Consider the following 6943-nt stretch of genomic DNA (forward strand, 5'->3'; position numbering starts at 1 on the left):
CAGTTTGGTTTGAAGTCCCCTCCTGGGCTCTGCCTTCCCCAGTTACCACTGTCACTATGTTTTCCCAGTCCCTTACTTCAGTACACACACACACAAGTCATACGTGCTATTGATGATGCCTGGCCTGGAGCCAGAGGAGTAGTACTGCTGGTCAATAAATCAACCCACTGGAACTCCAAGCACTGAGTGTAAGATCTTTTCTGTAGACTTCACAAGACTTCCATCTTTCTAAAGCCAAAAGCCTAGCCCTGAGTTCCTGCCCTGCCCTTGCCACGGCAAATTCAAACACTAGATCACTCGAATCACCTCACCCCAGGACTGACTGTTAGACCAGGGAAGCCTAGAAACTGGTGGCTTCAACAAAGCTGGAAAGGATATAATGTGCTTTCCACTGAGACACACCAATCCTATCAGAGATCTAAAAGTTATCAAAAAAAAAAAAAGGTTGCACCAGTGGTTCAAACACTGCATGGTGGACAAGGGTATTTGCAGATCAGTGCACAGCCAGTTCAGGGAACTACCAAGTTATATGGCTAAACCCACCAGGGGGCCACAGCTGCATCATTGGCCTTATCACAGGACTAAGGAGAATGCTTTGTCCAGGCAATGATGTGGATTTCTTGGAACTTGTGTTAGGGGTGCCTCCATAAATAAGCCACAGTGCTTTCCCAGAGGAGGTCGGGGCCAGTCAGCTGATGGTTGAGGACAGGGGCTGTAAGTAGAGGTGGTTGAGATTGCCAGATTCAGGAAATGGAGATGCCCAGAGGTAACAGGATTTTGGACTGCTGAGGACCCATGAGTAAGTTTCTGTGTTGAGGAAGGAAGACATCCCCCAACCGCTGGTGGGGGGACATGGGGCGGGGCTAATAAATGGAAACAGCCGGGGTGTCGGAAGTCTTGGCCTCCGAAACCACGATTCTCCAAGCTTGAGGATAGGCGGGCTGGAGGAGGCGTGAACCCCCAGATCGTCACCCATTGGTTCCTGCACGCTACTGGCCCCGCCCCCTCGCTCCTCTCTCACCCGAATCCAAACGATCCGCCAGCTCAAAGACTGGTGCCTGTGAGTCGGGTAAGGTGGGGATGGAGAGACGTGGTCAAATGGTCCGGGTGCTCAGCTTCTTTACTTTGGGGAACCCAAGGGCTCATCCTCTCTGCCCTCTTCCCTCCCACCCAGTTCCAGCTTTGGGGGTGGAACCTGTGGGAGGGGATCGAAAGATGGGGGATTACAAGGTAAACCGATGGAGGCGGGATGAAGACCTTGGCGTGTCCCTCTCAGCTTTCCTCTCAGGCCGCTGGTCGAACGTCCTTTGGCTCCTAACCGCAAGGTTGTTTGAATCGGGGACACCCCCCACTGCTGCGGTGGGAGGTCCTTATGGAGCAGTAGGAAGACGGACTCCCTTTGTAAGTATTTCTCCCATTACTCTGAAGGTCCTTACACTGTCCACAGTCGGGCTTCCTGCACCAGCCTGTGTGATCCGAGCCTTTTTCTCACTGCTGCTGGGACTCGCTGGCCTTCTTAAACAAAATGGAGCCCAGTTCCTTGGTGGGGCTTCCTTACATTATTCCTCACAAGAATGGTGTGAGGTAGAGCTGTTGTCACCCCCAGATTCCTGAGCAGACCTGGGAGGAAGAGTGGTTCATACAGTGAGGCAGGGGTACAGCCTGACAAAGAGCGTTGTCTTCCGTCTTCTAGCTCTTTTATTTTGGAAAATTTAAAATCTATACAAAAGAGTAACACAACTAATTGCTATATACTCATCACCCGCTTCAGTAATGACCAATGTCATGATCAATCTTTTCATCTTTCCTCCTCCCACTTATTTTGAAGCTAATCCCAAAGTTATCATTTAATCTGAGATATGTCAGCACATATCTCCAAAAAAGATAATCTCTTTAAAACAACTACAAAGCTACTATTGAACTAGAACAAATGGCAGTAATTATCTAATGTCATCAAATATCCACTCAGTATTCAGGTTTCCCTGGTTGTCTCATTTTTTTTTTTTAGATTTATTTATTTACTTTGAAAGAGTTACACAGAGAGAGAAGGAGAGACAGAGAGAGAGAGAGAGAGAGAGAGAGAGAGGTCTTCCATCTGATGGTTCACTCCCCAATTGGCCAGAGATGGGCCAATCCGAAGCCAGGAGCCAGGAGCCTCCTCCAGGTCTCCCATGAGGGTGAAGGGGCCCAAGGACCTGGGCTATCCTCCATTGCTTTCCCAGGCCAAAGCAGAGAGCTGGATCGGAAGTGGAACAGTCGGGACTTGAACCGGCACCCATATGGGATGACGGCACTGCAGGCGGCAGCTTTACCTACTACACCACAGTGCCTGCCCCATATATTTTTCCTGGTAGCTTTATCTTTTTAAAACAGCTTTATTGACATGTAATTCACATAGCATAAAATTCGCCCAATTTAAGGATCTATTTCAACAGCATTTAGTATATCCACAGAATTGTGCGTTCTTCCCTACAGTCAATTTTATTACATTTTCATTACCCTAAAAAGAAACCCCTCACCCTTAGCCACCACGCCTCCCACTTTGCCAGCCACCACCACCACCACCTCCGACTTTAGGCCATCATTGATATACTTTCTGTCTCTGCATTTGTCTATTTTGGACATTTCATACAAATAGATGCAATACAATATGTAGCTCTATATGGCCAGCTCCTTTGGTTTACATTAATGTTTTTGAAATTCATTCATGTCATAGGGTGAGGCACTACTGCATTTCTTTTTGTTGCTTAATGATCTTCCATCCACTGCTTCACTCCCCAGATAGCTGCAACAGCCAGGGTTGAACTAGGCTGAGGCTAGGCTGAGGCTAGGTGCCGGGAACTCCATCTGGGTCTCCTGCGTGGGTGGCAGTGTCCCAAGCACTTGGGCCATCATCTGCTTCCCAGGAAGCTAGATTGGAAGTGGAGGCAGAACTTCACGCCAGGCACTCAGATATGGGATATGGGCATCCCAAGTGGTAGCTTAACCCACTGTACCACAACATCTGCCCCAAATGTCTCATTAAAAAAAAAAAAGTTTCCTCTCTGTCTCTCTCTCACTGTCTATCTATCTGTCAAATAAATAATTTTTTTTTATTTTTGACAGGCAGAGTGGACAGTGAGAGAGAGAGAGAAAGGTCTTCCTTTGCCGTTGGTTCACCCTCCAATGGCCGCCGTGGCCGGTGCACTGCGGCTGGCGCACCGCGCTGATCCGAAGCCAGGAGCCAGATGCTTCTCCTGGTCTCCCATGCAGGTGCAGGGCCCAAGGACCTGGGCCATCCTCCACTGCACTCCCTGGCCACAGCAGAGAGCTGGCCTGGAAGAGGGGCAGCCGGGACAGAATCCGGCGCCCCGACTGGGACTAGAACCCAGTGTGCCGGCGCCGCAAGGTGGAGGATTAGCCTGTTGAGTCACGGCGCCAAACAAAATAAATAAATTTTTAAAAATTTTTAAAAAGTTTGAAATCAGCATCCAAATAAAATTCATATGTTGCAATTCATTGCAACATCTCACACACACACCCCACTTGCAATGTATCTGTTGATAAAACTACGTTGTCCTGTAAAATTTCCAACTACCTAGATTTTGCTGATCACTTCCTGTGGTGTCATTTAGCATATTATTCTGTCCCCTATATTTCTTCCAAATTGTTCATTAAAGTGAGAAGTTGATTAGTTTTCGGTCTCATATTCTGACAAGAATACTTCCTGAATGTTTTTTGTACCTGTGTTGGGAGGCAAGCAATGTTTGGCTATTTGTGATGGTAGCAGCCACTGGTGATCATCGTCTACACCCACATGTGCATTAGAGGTTACAAAATGGTGGTATTCTAGGTTGATCAGTCCTTGTTTCTTCTATTAGCTGGAATACTTCTAGAAACTTCTCACCCTGGCATATTCTGTGCAGGAAAGGCAGATTTGATGTTGATTCTTTCCTTTTAGTCACCAGTTCAGATAAATGAGTTTGTTGCCTAATATTCAGATATGACCATTGAGATTTTTCTCCTTTAGGATTTTTATGAATTCATAGATTTAAATATATTGCATGTATTTTGGTCCATTATAGCTATGCTTATTGATGCTCAAACAATCTCACCTTCAACCTCTAGTGTCTCTTTGACACCTGAGTCCTTGTGATAAGATTCCAGTGGCTTTTCCTTGCTTTCTGATATGACTGTGTGGTCCAGGATTAACTTGTACATTTTGTACCCAAAGTTGAAAATGAGCTATTTCTCCAAAGATATCTGGTCTTTTAGTGGAAAATGATAGTTGAAGATCACAATTGTATGCTAGCTATGTTCATTGTTATGCCATTAGTCGTTGTTTCTAAGCCTTTTCAATAAATAAGGCTTAGTAATCATTTCCCTCTAAGGTAAAGTACATCATAAATTCACCCAGTTTTTAAATATTTGAGTTTGTACCATAAGGATTATACTTAACCTCCTGGATTTTACACTTATTTCTTTTTTCCTCTAATTTATGGTCTTAGCACTTGATAGAAGTTGATACCCATAAGCCCTCACCCTCACCATTTCCAAGACTGAACTCAATTGTCTTTTACAGTTTTTTCATCCCCAAATCTGGTTGTCCATCCACGTTTCTATAAAGAGTTGATGTAGAGTTTTAACGCTGGTGAGCCTAGAGCCCAGACAGGCAAATGTAGATTAAGTCTAACATGGGGCTGGTGCCGCGGCTCACTAGGCTAATCCTCCGCCTTGCGGCGCCAGCACACCGGGTTCTAGTCCCGGTCGGGGCGCTGGATTCTGTCCTGGTTGCCCCTCTTCCAGGCCAGCTCTCTGCTGTGGCCCGGGAGTGCAGTGGAGGATGGCCCAAGTCCTTGGGTCCTGCACCTGCTTGGGAGACCAAGAGGAAGCACCTGGCTCCTGGCTTCGGATTGGCGCAGGGCGCCAGCCGTCAGCCGCACCTGGCTCCTGGCTTCGGATTGGCGCAGGGCGCCAGCCGTCAGCCGTAGCGGCCATTTGGGGGGTGAAACAACGGAAAAAGGAAGACCTTTCTGTCTCTCTCTCACTGTCTAACTCTGCCTGCAAAAAAAAAAGTATCAATAGTTTTTGTTCCTTTTTATTAATGAGTAGCATTGCACTCCATAGATGAAGCACACTTTCACTATTCACCAGCTTGAGAACACTTAGATTTTTTCCAGTTATGGTAATTGTGAATAAACTCATATACACGTTTTTGTGAACAAAATCTCCTGGATAAATACCTAGGAGCCATATTGTTAGGCTATATGGGGCATTTTTATTATTTAAGAAATTTTCAGACTGTTTTCCAATGGCTGTACCATTTTGTACTGTACAACAGGTCCAGTTGCTCTGTATTTTGCCAACATTTGCTATTATCAGTGTTATTGTTGAAATTTTTTAAATATTTTTTTTTGACAGGCAGAGTGGACAGTGAGAGAAAGATAGACAGAGAGAAAGGTCTTCCTTTTTGCCGTTGGTTCACCCTCCAATGGCCGCTGTGGCCGGCACATCTCACTGATCCGAAGCCAGGAGCCAGGTGCTTCTCCTGGTCTCCCATGGGGTGCAGGGCCCAAGGACCTGGGCCATCCTCCACTGCCTTCCCGGGCCATAGCAGAGAGCTGGCCTGGAAGAGGGGCAACCGGGATAGAATCCGGCGCCCCAACCGGGACTAGAACCCAGTGTGCCGGCACCACAAGGCGGAGGATTAGCCTGTTAAGCCACGGCGCCGGCCATTGTTGAAATTTTAAAGCAAATTTGTAGATTCTTTATTTCTCCTATCAGTTCTATCAGTTTCTACTTCATATGTTTGGAACTCTGTTATTATACTCATAGGTATTCAGGGTTGTTATCTTGGTGTATTAATCTTTTTTGGGGGAAAGATTTATTTTCTTTCTTTGGAAGAGTTATAGAGAGACTGGGAGAAACTCACATAGAGAGAGCTATCTTCCATCCGTTGGTTCACTACCAAATGCAGGGTCGATGCTGATCCAGGCAGAAGTCAGGCGCCTGGAACTCCATCCAGGTCTCCCATGTGATGGGTATTGTTCTGTCTACCATGTATGTTGCAAATATTTTACACTATTTTATGTCTTGTCACTCTCTTAAGGCAACTTTTTAAAAAAGTTTTTTTAAGATTTATTTATTTGTTTGGAAGTCAGAGTTACACAGAGAGAGAAGGAGAGGCAGAGAGAGAGATCTTCCATCTGCTGGTTCACTCCCCAATTGGCTGCAATGGCTGGAGCTGTGTGATCCGAAGCCAGGAGCCAGGAGCTTCTTCTGAGTCTCCCACTTCAGGGCAGGGGCCCAAGGACCTGGGCCATCTTCTACTGCTTTCACAGGCCATAGCAGAGAGCTTAATGGGAAGTGGAGCAGCCAGGACTCGAACAGGCATCCATATGGGATGCCAGCACTGCAGGTGGCGGCTTTACTTGCTGTATCACAGCGCCAGCCCCATATTAAGGCAACTTTTTTTTAATTGAAAGATTAGAGAAAGGAAGAGAGAGAGCAAGAGAGAATTTTCCATCTTCTAGTTCACTCCCCAAATGGCCACAATGATCAGGGCTGGGCCAGGCCTGAGCCAGGAGTTTTATCCAGGTCTCCCATGTGGGTGACAGGGGCCCAGACACTTGGATCATCTTCCACTGCTTTTCCCAGGCGCATTAGCGGGGAGCAGGATTGGAAGATCAGTGTCCATATGGGATGCCAACATAGTTGGCTGCGGCGTAACCTGCTATGCCACGATACCAAGCCCCCAGTTAAGGCAATTTTTATTGACAGATTCCTATTTTTAATTTTGGCTGATTTGTCAAACTTTCCCTTATCATTGGTGTTTTTTATATTCTGTTTTAGAAATCTTTTCCTACTTCAAGCCATGAAAATACTGTTGTGGGTTTTTGGTTTAAAAAAATTTGATTGTTTCATCTTTCACGTTTAGAATCATGATTTGCTCTGCTTAATAGGT

Source organism: Lepus europaeus, chromosome 19 (genome assembly GCF_033115175.1).
Source record: "Lepus europaeus isolate LE1 chromosome 19, mLepTim1.pri, whole genome shotgun sequence".
Lineage (NCBI taxonomy): Eukaryota > Metazoa > Chordata > Mammalia > Lagomorpha > Leporidae > Lepus > Lepus europaeus.